Below are 17,350 nucleotides of genomic sequence, written 5' to 3'. Positions count from 1 at the left end.
ATGTTACTCTTGAAGAAGATTTTTTACTTAGGTAGATTTAAGATTTTTAAAGAAAATTTGGAAATTTTAGTGTTTCGAGAATCTATCAGATGCAATGGAATCCTACCTAACTGGTTTAGAGAGACCACTAATATAAATACCATGATAGAGTCTTAATGTCTTCCTTCTAAAATTAAAAGATCAATCCCAAATTCCTAATTTGTGATGTTCTATGGTGAATAAAATACAGCCTTTGAGGCTCCAGATAGTGTGCTTACAGAGTCATAATTTAAATTTAAGATGCTCAAGGAAATAAAGGGATAGTCAAAGAATTTCCAGCAAAACTGACAGGTTTAAAGAACCAGAGAAGCTGTTGTCAACATGCCAAAATTCAGGAAATATGGTCCTCAAGAGGCCTTGCTGCAGACTACAGCAGAAAACAAGGTTCAGGCAACAAAAATGACTGAAGACATGGACTATAGGCTGTGGCACTGAACAACAATAGTTGCTATCATCCTCAACAGAGAGACAGCAAGATATCAAGGTCTTCCAGATGAGAGAACATAAGACCATCTATAGTCTGTCCTACAAAAGGTATTAAACCTAATATGATCAAGTCTCTGGATGTGTTATTTGCAGGAAATATAGAGGTTAGATGTACATGTTGAATTATATTAAATGCATACAATCAGCATATTCCAGACTGCAGGAGACCCTGGAGCTCAGGTTCTTCAAAAGATGAATTGTACAGAAATAGAAGGGATGGTGGGAGGGAGACATGTAAATTAATAGAAAATGAAACAAAGTGGACGTGATGAAATTCGAATGTCTCAGCATATATACTTGGGTATACATATATACATAAAACTGTGAAGAAACCAAGAAATTTATTATAATAGGGTAATAGTTATTTTTTGAAGGAGAGAGACAATTGGGATTTAGATGGACAATTGCAAGAGCTTCAGGAATGACTAAGTTCTATTTTGTGGCCTGAGATGTCGTTATAATGGTGTTTGCCTTATGCTATTTCATTGTTATATACTTTGTGTATTTTTCTTTACATTGGTTTTACTCTACAATATAAAGGTTATAATCATAAAAAATGAATGTGATGATGAATACTATTGATCAATTCAGTCAGCCTCCAGCCCACTCTCCTTTAGGATGTTTTCCATTGCATAAAAATGTTGAAATCTACGGGCTGCTTCTTTTTAGCCAACGTTCCATATGCAAATTAGGTTCCACAAATTAGATGCACCAATGTGAGCTTTAGAAGGCAGAGGGCATGTACTGAAGTAATGGCTGCTGTTGAACAAGATGATGAGATGTGAGGGAGAAGTAATTGTGGCAGCCAGATCTGTACTCCAGTGACTATGCACCAGCGACAACGGTGTTGAGGGTAGTGAGGCAGTGGCAGCAGCATGGAGGTTCTTTGTTCTTAAGATCTCACCACTGGAGTCTATTCTGGAACCCAACATCTCCCATAGTGGCTGCCAACTCCTACTCCTCTGGTTCCTCCAATTATTTTGTAAGCTCATAATGCACTGTGTTAAATCTGCTTAATATGCCCAATGGTCCTGTTTCCTTCACTGAAGGCCACAATATAATTAAATGCTGACAAGACGAAAAAGTTTAGTAGAGATAGATACATTATATAAAGACAAATTCTTAATTTAAATGCTATTTATAGCCTCAGTCTAAAATACACTTTTTCCTTTAAATTTTCTTCGGTGGATGGTGAGTGAGGAAAAGGGGGAAATCTAGGTTTTGTTGATGGCTTCAAAGTCTTAGCAGAGTTACAAGACAAAAAAAAAGGCAAATTAACAACAGGCTTGTAATTAACAGTCATAAAAAAAGCTATTAGGGGAAAAAACTTAGAACCTCCAGACCTAAACATTTGCTTTAAAAAAAAGTAAATTTTAAAAACATAAATGTAAATAGGTATACATCTTCTTTCTATAATGGCAATATAAATTACCAGAGTAAAAAATAAAAATGCAAACCTGATATTTTAGTACAAGATAGATGTTGGAATTTATTTATTTTTTCATTCATTCATTTATTTAACAAAAAAATCTGAAAGAAAAAGATAAAATGTCAATTAAATTATACCAGCTACCTTACAGACAGATTACATCTACCCATGATCCATGTCACAGTTTCAATCTTATTTGGATGTTGGTCCTTCTAACTTCAGCATAAGTTATGCATATTTACCTCACAGGTATAACCAATAGCAATAAAAATAATCCACAACAAAAAAGTACCCTGATCTTTGTAAAATTAATCATCATAACAGAACCATATAAACTGAAAGATTATCAAATTGCTTAGTGGATTTCAATGGCGTCTGGGAGTACATGCAAGAGGTTCACATGAATTAGACTTCCATGGCTGTTTTTCCCTCTGTTTTTCAATCTGGACACATGTATCCACGAGTCACGCAAACTAGTAAGAGGGAATATACAGGGAGAGAAGAGGGATATTCTACCTGTCTTTTCAACTTTGCTTTAACTGTTTTGTGTAAACATTCATTTGAAAAGCAGGGTTTCATTGGTAAATTTTATCTTGAAAACACTTCCATAAAGAGTCTGAATATGTTCAAATGATAGCTTCTACCAAGAACGTCTTCCATTTAGTAGCAGAGTCCAGTGCTCACATTATACTAGTTCCTTATCAACATACAAAAATACCTCGCATAAGACAGTTCATATAAAATTTTACTTATCTAGCTAAGTAACTATTTACTAACCTATGCATCTATCTATGTCTTCACCTTAATAATATAAAGGATCAAACATCATCTTATTCTGACCAAAACTGTGGTAAAAATCTATTCTAAAATCAATAAATCAATTTAATAATTACTCATTGTAAAAAGTGATCACATACTGATTAAACAACAATTTGGAATTTCTCTTGATTTATAAAAACTATGAGCAGTGAGGAAAACAAGTTTCTAGAAGCTTGAATTAATATAAGAACCAATGTAGTTTTCTAGTGGAAGTTACTTTTAATTTTGCAAATTAATTCTGATACACATTAATTTTATGCAAACTATACAGACATAAATAGTTAAAATTTATAAAATAAAAATTTACCTTTCAAATTAAACAAGTTTATTATTAGTTCAGGAGAATACCAAGCCCCTTAAAGAAAGATATCCAGAGTTGATCAGAATGATAATAAAACAACTAGCAGGTTTTGAACATATATTATGCACTTGATATGAATGACTTCCTTTATCCTTGAAACAACACTGCAGTGTAGATCCCATTATTATCTCCTTTTTTCAGATGTAGAAACTGAGGCTAAGAGACATTATGTATCTTACCCAAGTTTATGCCACTAACAAAAAGTAGAATTGGCATTAAACACTGATAAAAAGATACCTGAGTCTAAGACTTTTATCTGTTCACTAAGAGTGGGTCCAAGTTCTAGAGAGCCTAAAGTTATACAATCTGAGGGAAGCTCTTATGAAAGAAAGAGTAAACATAATGAAAAAATGTTGGTAGGGTTCATTCCAAGGCCTTGGAGGACACCTATGTAAAGTGGAGATATGAAACTTAGGCTTCAATGTAATCCACCATCATCGTACTGTATAGTATTCTGAAATTTTCCTCAAACATTTTTTTATACATCATTTACAGTTTTTATTGCCATTACACATATACTATTCCTTCACATACTACAATTAACCTATCATCTGTTTTTATCTATACCTGATTGTTAATAGCTTTTTTTTTCACATGCATTCAAGTATTCTGATCACTTTTACAAGACTACCTTTCACAATTTTTAAAAGCTCATAAGTCTGGCATTGCCAAACTTAATGGCTATTCAAACACCTGAAGGACGATGAAGTTACTTGTCAAAATATTTTTCCTCTATTTTTTTTGAGGAAGATTAGCCCTGAGCTAACACCTGCTGCCAATCCTCCTCTTTTTGCTGAGGAAGCCTGGCCCTGAGCTAACATCCGTGCCCATCTTCCTCTACTTTATATGTGGGACGCCTACCACAGCATGGCTTGCCAAGCGGTGCCATGTTTGCACCCGGGATCCAACCCGGCAAACCCCGGGCAGCTGAAGCGGAATGTGCAAACTTAACCACTGCACCACCCGGCCAGCCCCAACGTAGTCTGTTTATGAATTCTCCATATCTCAATACTCCTTCAATTGTGTTAAGGGAAATTTAGGCCATTTAAGGCTATCTTCGACCTGGTTTGTTTATATTAGCTGGTTTCTGTTCATCTAGTGTGCTTTGCAAAACACTATTCTGCCTTTGGCTGCCCTAGTGGCAAATAGCACCATCTTACTGCTGCTTAAGGAGCCTATGGCCATGTCACTATTCTTACCCTTGGTAAGATTGTCAACCACATGTTGAGGAGACATGGTGATAAAATCATCCATCCTTAGTTCTTAATTAAGATTTAAGTATTTATTTAACATGTAGAGATATCTGTCATGTTGACTCTCCATTCTCCGTCAGGGAAGGTAGTAGGTAGTTCCCTTCATCTATGGAAGTCTTCCAGAGGCTGTCTATGGTCCTTTTCATTCTCAGCTGCAGAGCATTACTATCTAGCTAACTACTCAATCTCATTATTGACTTGCTTTCAGAGTCATCTGCTGATCAGTTACGCCTTTGAGGGTTTTGGCAAATAAATGCCCTTGAGTTTTAGAACTCTCCACACAAGCGCTGAAGATTGATGACATCCCTTCAAAAAGAATTTACAGTTTTATATTGCAAAAAAAGTATCATTTTAACAAATATTTTCTGTTCAAATAAATGATATTTGAAAGAATTATTTGGGGCATTTCTAATACACCAGCTAAACATTTTCTACATAAATGAATTCCTTGATGGTGAATATATTTGCACATGCAACTGAAACCAAGAGAAAGTTCAAACACACAACCTAAATTGGTCCATCTGTATCTCTACTTCCAATAGAATCACGCTATTATTTTGTGGATATAAATGTTTCATTTTCGTATTAATATTGTAGACATTTTTATCCAACAACTTCAAATCTGTCTAGGTTATAAACATAATATCACACACTTTTAAACTGTAAAGTTGTTCCCTTGTTTGTTTAATACACTAATGAAGAAACTAAAAAACACACATTCTTCTGTCATTTGGTTTAAAATGAAAAGTTAGAAATTTCTTTTTCTTAACTTCTCTCAATGATAATTACTGCATATATAATTCTTGGTTTTCTCTATTTACTCAATAATGCCAGAAAAAGATAACAACTTGATATTTATGAAATACTTTGGTTTCAAGAGATCTTTCCTCTTGTGGATACAAGTCGGATACTATACTGGACAGTATATTTCATAAATATCATCTAGTAAATTTCAAAGAATAGCTAATTATTTAATATCTGTCATTATTTAAGTAAAATGATTGGCAAAGCAAGGCACCCAGGAAAATGATTTTTCATGGTCTTCAATGCTTGCCATTCCAGTACCTACCATTAGGGGTAGTGATACCTTATGTACTTAAAACTAATCTTAACATTCTTATTTAAAGGCGTAAAAAAAATCCTAGTTGTGTGCAGAAAACGAGCTTTTTACATTGGTAGTGTATTGTTAAACACAAATTCCTTCCAAATATTTCATCCAGATCTTAAAAGGAAAAGTAATTTAAGCAAAGTGTGAAGCAATATAATACTTTAAAATGAAAGCATAGGCTCTCCATAAATTCGCTTATTATCATAAACTGCATCTCCTAATTCTGGTTTTAACTTTCCAGGCATTAAGCTTACATAGTGTCTGTATGAAACAAAATGTACCGCTTTGAAACTCATTTCGTAATACTTTCTGATTTGCAGACTTCTCCAGCCTCCTTATTTGCTCTGCATTATCACAAGGAGTTATCATGGCTGTATTTCTTTGCTTATTAGCCAAAGTGAGTGGTGGAGACTCCTCTACTTACAGCATTCTCTTTGGACCCCATCAACACTTGTAATGAAGTCTATCCAGGGTTTTCTTTAATAGAAGAGATCATAAATTGGTTTAAATGTTAAGTATGAATGACTCATGAAATATGTAGAAAATCATTGTCTAGCTGTCAGAGCTACTCCTACAGCAGTAGGGAGTTTCTAAGGTTTATAGCAATCTTGCTAATTTCTCATACTTTAGGGACAACTTTCCGAGTAACTCAGCTGCTGTATGTAACTGTTATTATCTCCAGTTCTCCTTAATCTGTACTTTCTCTTCTCATTTTTTTGCTCCTCTTTTCCCATGAATGGAATATTAATATTGAAATTCCTAAGTGTAACAGTCACTCTTGGCATTCTTATAGATCCTCTTTGCTTCTGGAAGAATTTGTTTCTGTCAATTTGCTTTTCTGAAATTTAAAATGTATTTTAAACATATGCCTGAGAATAGTTTTAAAATGAACATACCTGTTCCCTCACAAAATTTGATAAGAACTCCAGAAATAAGAGCCTATCACAGCATTATGACAAATGCTGTGTACACAAAAACTGTGGCACTTAGTGCCTAGAAAGTTGAAGCTAGAAGTTAACTAGTACTAGGAGATAAAACTATAAATGATGTGAAGGAGTTGTCTTGCTGGAATTTAGGAGCCTATTCTTCAGTTTCTTCATGGCTGTCTTCACTTCTTGATTCCTCAACATATAGATTACTGGCTTCAGAATGAGAGTAAAGATGGTATAAAACACAGACAGGATCTTGTCTACCAGAAAACTGCTGAGTGGCCACATAGAGAAGAAGATGCATGGCCCAGAGAACATGAAGACAACAATGAAATGAGCTGTGCAGGTAGAAAGGGCCTTACATGATCCTCTTGAAGAATGATGATTGATATTACACAGGACAACAACATAAGAACTGAACAAAAGAATAAAGCAGGGCAAGGCAATTATACCACTTGTTGAGATAGTAAAGAGGCCCAGGACATAAGTATCCATACAAGCCAACTGGAACACCACAGGAAAATCACAGAAAAAGCTGTCTACCTCATTGGGACCACAGAATGGTAACACAAGAGCAAGTATGACCTGGCTTATTGAATGCAAGACTCCCACAACCCAGGAAGCCACCATGAGAGCAACATAGACTTGGGGACTTATGATTGAAGCATAGCGGAGAGGCTTGCATATTGCAATATACCTGTCAAAGGGCATAGCCATGAGTAAAATGATCCCAGTACCAACAAAAGGGTGTAGAAAAAATATCTGGGGGATGCGGCGATCAAAGGAGATGCTTCTATGTCCAGTGAGGTAGTCTGTAATCATCTTAGGGGTGGCAAAGGAAGCAAGAGACATGTCAATGATAGAAAAGTTGGTAAGCAGGAAATACATAGGAGAGTGTAGGTGAGAGTCAGCTGTAACTGTGATGACTATGAGGCTATGATCCACCATTGTTGTCACATAGAACTATGAAAATACCATGGAGGAAAACATCTGTAGCTCTCAGGAATTAGAGTCCCAGAAAAACAAATTCAGAAACAGTAGACTTATTGGGCACATCCATTGTCTTGAGTGATATGTGGAAGCCTGTATCGAAGGAAGAAAAAATCAAGAGAAAGTATGAGTCTATCGAAGCAAAAGCTCCATTTCCAAGAATCCACTTTCGTAGACTTCATTTCCTCCACAAAAACTTATCTTTACTGTTCTTTCCATCCTATTTTGGTATATTGGTTTGAAAGATAATTATAGGATACTAAGGCTCATAGTGAAATACCACTTAAATCATGGATGTTCAAATGACACTTTCCTCTCTGGTACTAAATGACACTCAAGTTGAGATTATGGCATCCTGAACAGATGCCATTATTTACTTATCTGTCCATCCATTTGCCTATATAATTCTAAAGATAATAGCCAACATTAACTAAGTACTTTGGACTGACAATGTGTTAAACACAGACAGACACATTTAGTCATTTATAATTCATGCATAAGTATATCTTTATTGAAAGAACATATAAAAATTCTATCACATATATGCGACATGGGCTCCTAAGCAACGTTATAAAGAGACTTTAATGAACACATAGATATTTTGTAAATTTCCATAGAAGAATTGTTAACATATTCACATGTAAAAATTACCTGTTTGAAATCTATCATGAACACAGAGAAAATTAGTTTTGCTGATACTTATCCAATGAAAGAAGATTGATTTATTGTCCAGTTTTACTACAATATAGCCAAACAGCCCAAGGAAAGGCATTTAACTTCTTTTCTTCTCAATTTCTTGCCTGTTAAAATATGTCTGTTCCTCCTGCAAACACTTACAGTTTTATGACTTACAATTTTATCTTTGTCTCCGAAAGAATGTATCACATCACTTTTATGGAAAAGAGCTCAAATATCAATCTCTTTAGTGGCACCTTGCTTGAATTCTCCCTTCATATTTGCTAACATGCATAAACTGCTTTATTGACCTCAGCTCAAGGAATATGGAGTAGAAGATGGAAGTAAGAAAGGCAGACATTTAAAATCCTTTGGTAGAAATCGTTTGTAAAACAGTTTTGTTTACCAGATCTATAGTGGGATCAGGGCTTTAGATTATTCACAGTGTTAAACAGGTTCTTACAGAGAGCATATAGGAGGTAATTTTAAATGAAAATCAATGACCTAGTTGAATCTTTAGTTGTTTAGCATTTGTAGATTAAATGGATGTTGCAGGAACTTGGGAATTGACCAAGAAATCCTCTTGCAATGAGATTTATTAAACAACAAAGATGGTATTATTTGGTTTGCAACAGGAAGATATTTCAAGAGTCTTCCAGGAATTTACAACATTTGTTTTCACCTGGACCTGAGAGATTCAGGGAATGGAACTTGGGAAAGCCATCCTTTAAGAGGTAGCAGGAAGTATCAATGAATTTTAATAAGCATTCAATTATCTAACCCTGCTCTCGAGGCAGTGGAGAATAAAATCCCAAAACCTTCACATCTGCTTCAAGTAATTTATAGGTTCTTTGCAGATATTGAACACCCATAAACAAAACAATGGGTGAAAAAAATACAGCCAAATAAACCTAGTGTTCAACCAATTCTCAGAGATCATGAGTAAACTGGATTTTAGGTAAAGGAAAAATTTATGATGTGCTTACTTAATCAAGAAAGTGTTCTTGCAGGAGAAAAGTCATGAACTTGACCTAGAATTAAAACCAAAATTTTGATTGGCAGGAAAATAAAATGTATGTTGGGAATAAAACTGCAACTTATTTTCAGGAGCAAGTATTTGGTGAGCAGATTGGAAGAACAAGAATGCCACTCTAAAATATAACTTGATGTTAAGAACAACAAAAAGGCATTGTAAGATTGTAGGCAGGATTATGTTGACTTGAAAATAGTATTTTTTAAGGATTTATCCAGATGGTTTGGAGAAGGGAGAAGTTAATGGCACCAGATTATTAATTGGAATAGTTATAAAGAGATCACTTTAACTAAGGTACTAGCAATGTGAATGTGATTGTGATTAACAAAATGAGAACTCCAAGTAACTCTGTCATTATGAATTATTTGTCGAATAAAAACAACGTAATTATTATCCAGTGGAAATTTCTATGATAGATTGCATTTTTTTAAATCAAATTTGGCCGTTTATTCTACTCAGCCCATCCTTTCAGGGACACTTTCTCACTGTGGGAGAAGTATAATTCCCACTTTATTTACCAAAGCCTGGATACATGACTTGTATAATACGAGCAGAAGTTTTAAGATTCTATATACGATTCCACCATTGCGCCTTTTCCATCTGCTTGGATCCCAGGATAAAGAGATGGGGTGGGGGGGCAGGTTGCAGGCTATGTTCCTGGATAGAAAAACACTTATTTTTGTAGCTAAAAATTTATTTGGGGACCTAAAATCATCAAAACAATTTGTTAGAAGTGCACATTTATTAGGCTCACACTGTTTTCAACATTTCATATAAACCTGTAGTAGTCAATACAGTGTGGTGTTTACCTAAGGGTAGACAAGCAGATGAATGTAACAGAACGGAGGGTCCAGAATAATTACACATATATAGTAACTTATCATTAACAGAGCTGCCAAAATAATTCAGTAGGAAAGAATAGCCTTTCAACAGAGGACAATTATTCTTTGTTAGAACAATTGGATAGTCTTTGTAAATTAGAGTTAGGCAAAATTTTCTAAGAAAAGAAAAAAATGATAACTTGGGCTAAATCAAAATTTAAAACTTCTGCTCTTTGAAAAGTTATTGTTAAGTAAATGAAAAGATATTCCACTGACTGGAAGGAAACATTGTATTAAGAATACAACAGAATGCAATTGGAACTCTCATATATTGCTGGTGGGAATGTAAAATGGTAATTTGGAAAACAGCTTGGCAATTTACATAAAGTGAAGCATATGGTTACCATATAACTCAGAAAAATTGTGTTAGATATTCACCCAAAGGAAATGAAGATGTAAGTCCACAAAAAGATCTACACATGAATGATTACCATTATCTAGTTCCTGAACATTTTTATCACTCCAAAGGGAAACTCTGTAGCCATTAAGCATTCACTCTCAAATCTCTCTTCCCTCATCTCCTAGCAATTACTAATCTATTTTCTGTCTATATCTATTAGTGTATTCTCAGCATTTGATATAAAAGGAATCATACAATATGCAGCACTTTGTGTCAAAAATTTGTACATGAATGTTTATAGCAGCACTATTTTCAATGGCCAAAAGGTGATGATATCTATCAACTGATAAATGAGGAAACAAAATGTGGTATAGCCATACAATGGATTATTGTTTAACCATAAAATGGAATGAAATATGAAGTACTGATACCTAGATGAAACTTAAAAACATTCTACATGAAAGAAATCAGATGTATCATATATATATAAATATATATGATACATATGTAATATATATATATAATTCCAAAGCATGTATGAAAAAATTAAAGAAGAAAAAAGAAAGGTGAGATGAGGACTTTTGGTTTCCGGTTCTGCATGTAAGGAGCTTGGAGGTCGCCACTCCATCCTAACAAGTAAAAAGCTGAACAGACTGAAAAATCAACAACTCTTCTAGGATCTGTAAGAGAGATAATGACACTGAAAAAAACCTACTGCCCCCAAGATTGGAGAGAGAGACCAGCAAATACAGGGAGTCACCACTTGCAAGAGCAGACACTCAAGAGGGGAAACTGTCCTTGGAACCAGTGCTGGGTAGGAAAACTTGAACTGTAATTGATAAATTGCTAAAGGTTTAGTGAAAAAAACTGTGAGAGTTCAAAATTCCAGCGACTCAGTCATAGGGACACAGTCTTTTGATATTTACCTATAAGAGTTGGATGAGGTTCTCACAGTAAATATTGGAGAAAAATCTCCCTTTGCTTCAGTCAGGGAGAGGGGAAGAGAAACAATTTTGAAATATGTCAGGGCACTCTGTTCTTAACAAGGCCTGCCCTGAGAAACCAGTCAAGCAGAATTTAACCTGCTCTAGTATTATCAGAGCTTAACTGATTCTAAATAGCAGAAGGGAAATACTCAACTTGAGTCCTCCAGTCATCTCTAGCCTTCCCTGTGGGAGAAGGGAAATATTTAACTCCAGTCCACTCTAGCCATCCTGTCCCACCTAAAGGAAGTAAAATGGAGAAACACTTATAAAGTTGACACGCAGAAGCACAGGCTTAATGAAACAGTGAGACCTAATCTTTGGACTCCCTGTGCTAGGTTTGCCACACCCAATAAAGTAACCACAGGAGCTTCAGATTCCTGAGCCTCACAACCAGCTTGCCTGGGGTCTAGCCTAGCCTACTCATAAGCCTGAGGCAAAAGTCACCACACCACAACAAAAGGGCACACATGGCTCACAGAGGGGACACTCCTGGAATATTTGGAATAGGCAATGAGAGGGAAGCACATTGCTGGGCCCCATAAAGCATCTCTTACATAAAGCCACATTTCCAAGATTGAGAGATATAGCTGATCTACCTAATACAGTGATATAAACAGAGAAGTAGGCATAATGAGGAGACAAAGGAATACATTCCAAATAAGGGAATAGGACAAATCCTCAGGAAAAAAATAACAAAACAGGGATAAACAATCCACCTAATAAAAAGTACAAACTAATACTCATAAGGATGCTCTTGGGAGAATAGATGAACACAGTGAGAATTTCAACAAAGTATTGGGAAACATAAAAAAGAATCAATCAGAACTGAAGAATACAAAAATGGAAATGAAAAATTCACTAGAGGGAATCAACATCAGAGTAGATGATACAAAAGAATGGATCAATGTTCTGGATGAAAGAGTAGAGGAAATCACCTAAGCTGAGAAAAATAATTATAAAGAACAAGGACAGTCTAAGGGAGCCCTGGGACAACATCAAGCATACTAACACCAGTATTATAGGTGTCCTGGAAGGAGAAGAGACAAAGGGGCAGAAAACCTACTTGAAGAAATAACAGCTGAAGACTTCCTTAACCTGAGGAAGGAAACAGACATCCAGGTACAGGAAGCACAAAGAGCACCAAACAAGATAAACCCAAAGAGGCCCACACCAAGGCCCAAGGCTCACATATTATAGTTAAAATGTGAAGCTTTAAAGATAAAGAGAGAATACTAAAAGCTGCAAGAGAAAGGCAGTAAGTTACATACAAAGGAAACTTTACAAGGCTATTAGCTGACTTCTCAGCAGAATTCTTTAGGCTAGAAGGGAGTGACATGATATATTCAAAGTGCTGAAATGAAAAAACCTACATCCACTGACTCTACCAGGCAAGGTTATCATTCAGAATGGAAGGAGAAATGAAGAGTTTCCCAGACAAGTGAAAACTAAAGGAGTTTATCACCACTACACTAGCCTTATAAGAAATGTTAAAGGGATTTATTTAAGTGGAAAAAAAAAAGACCACAAATAGGAATAAGAAAACTATCAATGAAAAAAATCACTGGTAAAGGAAAATATACAGTAAAAGTAAGAGATCAATCATCTATGTAGTTACTATGAAGGTCAAAAGAAAAATGATAGGAGGTTAAGGGATACACGAAAACACAAAAAAAGTGTTAAAATATGGTATTAAAAACATAAAATGTGAGGGGCAGTAAAAGTGCACAGTTAAGAGGTCAAACTTATGATACTATCAACTCAATATAGATTGCTGTTTACATAAGGTATTATATATGAACTTCATGGTAATCACAAATCAGAAACCTATAATAAATACACAAAAGATCAAGAAAAAGGAATCCAAACATAATACTAAAGAAAGTCACCAAAACCAAAAGGACAATAGCAAGAGAATTAGAAAGAACAGAGAAGAACTACTAAAATACTTGGAAATAAAGTAATGACATGTCAATAAGTACACGCATCAATAGCTATTAAATGCCAATGGACTGAATGCTCCAATCAGAAGACATAAAGTGGCTGAATAGATTAAAAAAAAAAGAAGACCCATATTTATGCTTCATGCAAGACACACACCTTAGACCTAAAGACGCTCACAAACTGAAAGTGAAGGGATGGAAAAATATGCTCCATGCAAATGGAAACAAATAAGAAAGCTGGGGTAGCCATGCTTATATCAGACAAAATAGACTTTAAAACAAAAACTATACCAAGAGAAAAAGAAGGGCCCTACATAATGATAAGGGGTCTAATCTAAGAAGAGGACATAATGCTTATGAATATCTATGTACCCAATATAGAACACCTAAATACATAAAGTAATTATTAACAGACATAAAAGGAGATATTGACAGCAACACAATAATAGTAGGGGACTTTAACACCCCGCTTATATCAATGGATAGATGAATCAAACAGAAGGAAATATTGGCCTTAAATGACATATCAGACTAGACAGGCTTAACAGTTAAATACGAACATTGCGTCCAAGAACTGCAGAAAACACATTTTTTTAAATGCAAATGGAACATTCTCTAGGATAGATCACATATTAGGCCACAGAACAACTCTCAATATATTTAAGAAGATTGAAATAATACCAAGAATCTCTTCTGACCACAAAAGTATGAAATGAGAAATCAACTACAAGAAGAAAACTGGAAAAGCCACAAACATGTGGAGATTAAACAAAATACTACTGAAAAATTATTGGTTCAATGAATAAGTCAAAGGAGAAATAGAAAAATACCTGAAGACACATGAAAAGGAAAATACAACATACCAAAACTTATGAATACAGCAAAAGTAATACTAAATGGTACTAAACTAAGAAGTTTATAGCAGTATAGGCTAACCACAGAAAACAAAAATCTCAAATAAAAAATTTAACAGTATACCTAAAAGAACTAGAAAAATAAGGACAGAAAAGGCCCCAAATCATGGGCTGGCCTCTGGCCTAGTGGTTAAGTTTGTGCACTCCTCTTTGGCTGCCTATGGGTTTGGATGTTAGCCCCAGACCTGCACCACTCATCAGCCACACTGTGGTGATGACCCACATACAAAATAGAGGAAGATTGGCACAGACATTAGCTCAGGGTGAATCTTTTTCAGGAAAAAAAAAAGTCCCCAAATCAGTAGAAGGAAGGTAATAATAAAAATCAAACCAGAAATAAATGAAATGGAGACTAAAAAACCAATTGGGAGACAAAATCAGAAAATTGTAGCTATATATCAGAACAGGTTAGCAAATACTCAAGTAGAGCATTAAAGATAAAGGGAAGTAAAACACCGAAAACAAAGATAATTTTGTTATTTTAGCCACAATAAAAACACACCTAGCACCCGGACCATGGTTTCTGATATCATTCTACAAGGAAAAGAATCAGGGCTGCTTAGATTCTGGGACCCCAGAAACTCAGGTGCTTCTCAACACAGAGTCTGCTGACTCCCCCTGGTTCCCTCGTCCCTCATTGTGCCCCAGAAATTCTCTCAGAGAAATAAGTTGGGCAGCCATAGAGCTCACAGGATTTTTTTTTACCATTTGTTGCCTGATGTTCAGTGTCTTGAAATCTGCTGTTTTGTATTTTTGTCCATTTTTCTGTTGTTTCCGGCAAGAAGGTAAATTCAGTTCCTGCTACTCCTTCTTGATCAGAAGCAGGGATCCTGGTTTTATTTTAAGAACTGATTAAATCTTTTAAACATAAATTACAGAATTAATTTATTTCATTTGTCAATCAGTTATTTAAATCAAATGGATAAAATAAACATGCTTATTTTTAAAAGTAAGCAATTAACATGAAAATTGAGTCCATGAAAATGTACATTTAATGAATGGACATTGCAACAGTCAAAATTGAAAGCTATAATAACTATAATATTTTTGTCTTTTCCAAGTGGCAAATCTTTGAAAGAAGGAAAATAATACTATCGGAAATAGCAAGGACAGATAATTTCATACATTGTTGGTGGAAAATTAAATTGACATAATTTTGCTGTACATCAATATTTATAAATTATGACTTAGTAATTGTACTTCTAAAACCTTATTTTCAGAAAATAAGCAAGTAAATGTGAAATGTTATATTTAAAACATTATTACATGAACTTAGCCTATGATAGCAATAACCTAAATATACAAAAGCAGTGATTACTTAAATCAATAATAATTTAAAAATGGTAATTGAATAATTCATAGTCATTTAAAAGAGTATCATGTTCTACATTTACTTATTTAGAACGTGCCCATAATATTAAGAGAAAAGAACAAGTTATAAACTACATGTATAATATGATCCAATTTTTATAAAAATAATAATGTATTTATACATGTAAAACTGATAAAATTTTAGTATTAGATATTTCTGTGTGGTGTAACTTTCAAATTATCCTTTAATTCATTTCTCTAATAAATATTTATGAGCACCTTCTTCGTGCTAGGCAGTAGACAGAACAAACAAACAAATCTCTTCTTTCATGGACGTTACATACTATGAAAAAACAGGCAATAAATATGTGGAACATATGTCATATTAAAACATGATAAATCGTATGGACAAAAGTAAAGCAGGGAAGTGGGTTATGGAGTTTTGTGGGAGATCATTGCAAATTTCAATAGGGTGATTAGGGAAGTTCTCACATGGAAGGTGAGGGAAGTTGTGAAAGAAATTATGAAGTGAATCATGCCAATATCTTGGGAAACACCTTCCAGACAGAGGAAACAGCAAGTCAAGTGTCCAGAGTAGAGAGCAGCCTGGCATGTTCAAGGATCAGGAGGAGGGTAGGGCTGAATAGAGTGAGTGAGATGGGCTGTAGTAGGATAAGATGTCAGAATGTGGAAAGGGTTAGGAGTTGGGGCATATAGATAAGGTCGTATGGATCTTAATAGACAATGAGGAAAGACATTAGCTCTTACTTTAAGTAAGATGAAACTCACTGAGGATCTTGAGAAGAGAAGGGAAATGACATGACTACTTGAGCAAGAGCATTCTGGATGCTCAGATGAGAATAAACCAAAATGAGACAAGAGAGGAAGTGAGAACAATAAAGAGGATACAGCCATAACGTACACACAAGATTATGGTGGTTTGGGTCTAGGAGGTAGAATTTGAGGGAGAGATGATCTAATCAGGCAATTTTATGATGGCAGAGTTAATCTAGATTTTTTAACAGATTGGATGTGGAATATGAGAGAAAATATTTCTGAAATATTGTGAATCCAAAATTTTGGACCAGAAACTGGAAAGATGGAATTGCAATTAACTGAGATGGAGTGTGGGGTGGGGAGAAGGGTGTGGTGAAGATCAAGGGTCAGTCTGGGATGTTATGCTTGAGGTAATACTACGAAATGAAAGTAGAGCTGTGGCAGTGGCATGGGCTGCTGAGTAGAGGAGTCTAGAGTTCATGAGAAAGCTATGCGTAGAGGTTATCAACATATAGATGGAATTTAAAGCCAAGAAAGCTAAGTAGCTAAGGAAAAACTCTCAAAGAAGAATTAAAAAACAGCTGGTTAGGTAGAGAGGAGACTATGAAAGTGGAGAGTCCTGGGAAGGCAGTGATCCACTGTGTCAAGTGCTGCTCAGAGGTCAAATGTGATGAGACCAGACTAGGGATCATTTGTGACCATGACAAAAGCTGTTTTAGTGGCATGATTGAGTGATTTGAAAAGGAAAGAAATTTGAAGCAGACAGTATAATCATGCCAGTCTGATAAGTCTGCATACTATATGACTTCAACTATACGACATTCTGGAAAAGGCAAAAGTAGAGAGACAGTAAAATGGGCAGTGGTTGCCAGGGGCTTGGGGGAGAGGGCAGGATGAATACACAGAGCACAGAGGATTTTTAGGACAGTAAAACTATTCTGTATGATACTGTAATGCTCGATATGTGACATGCATTTGTTAAAATCCATAAAATCGTACACAAAATGTGAACCAAATGTAAACTATGAACTTTATTTTAAAATAATGTATCAATATTGGTTCAATTATAACAAAAGTAC

At 35.1% G+C, this 17,350-nt stretch overlaps 1 pseudogene; it reads right to left on the bottom strand.

Annotated features, from left to right (window-relative positions):
* Positions 1-6,532: 6,532 nt before the first annotated feature.
* Positions 6,533-7,484, bottom strand: LOC106833370 (olfactory receptor 4K2-like; annotated as a pseudogene).
* Positions 7,485-17,350: the final 9,866 nt, after the last annotated feature.

The sequence above is a fragment of the Equus asinus genome, chromosome 2 (genome assembly GCF_041296235.1).
Source record: "Equus asinus isolate D_3611 breed Donkey chromosome 2, EquAss-T2T_v2, whole genome shotgun sequence".
NCBI lineage: Eukaryota > Metazoa > Chordata > Mammalia > Perissodactyla > Equidae > Equus > Equus asinus.
Note: the sequence above shows the minus strand (reverse complement) of the source record. Positions and strands in the feature narration are given on the sequence as shown.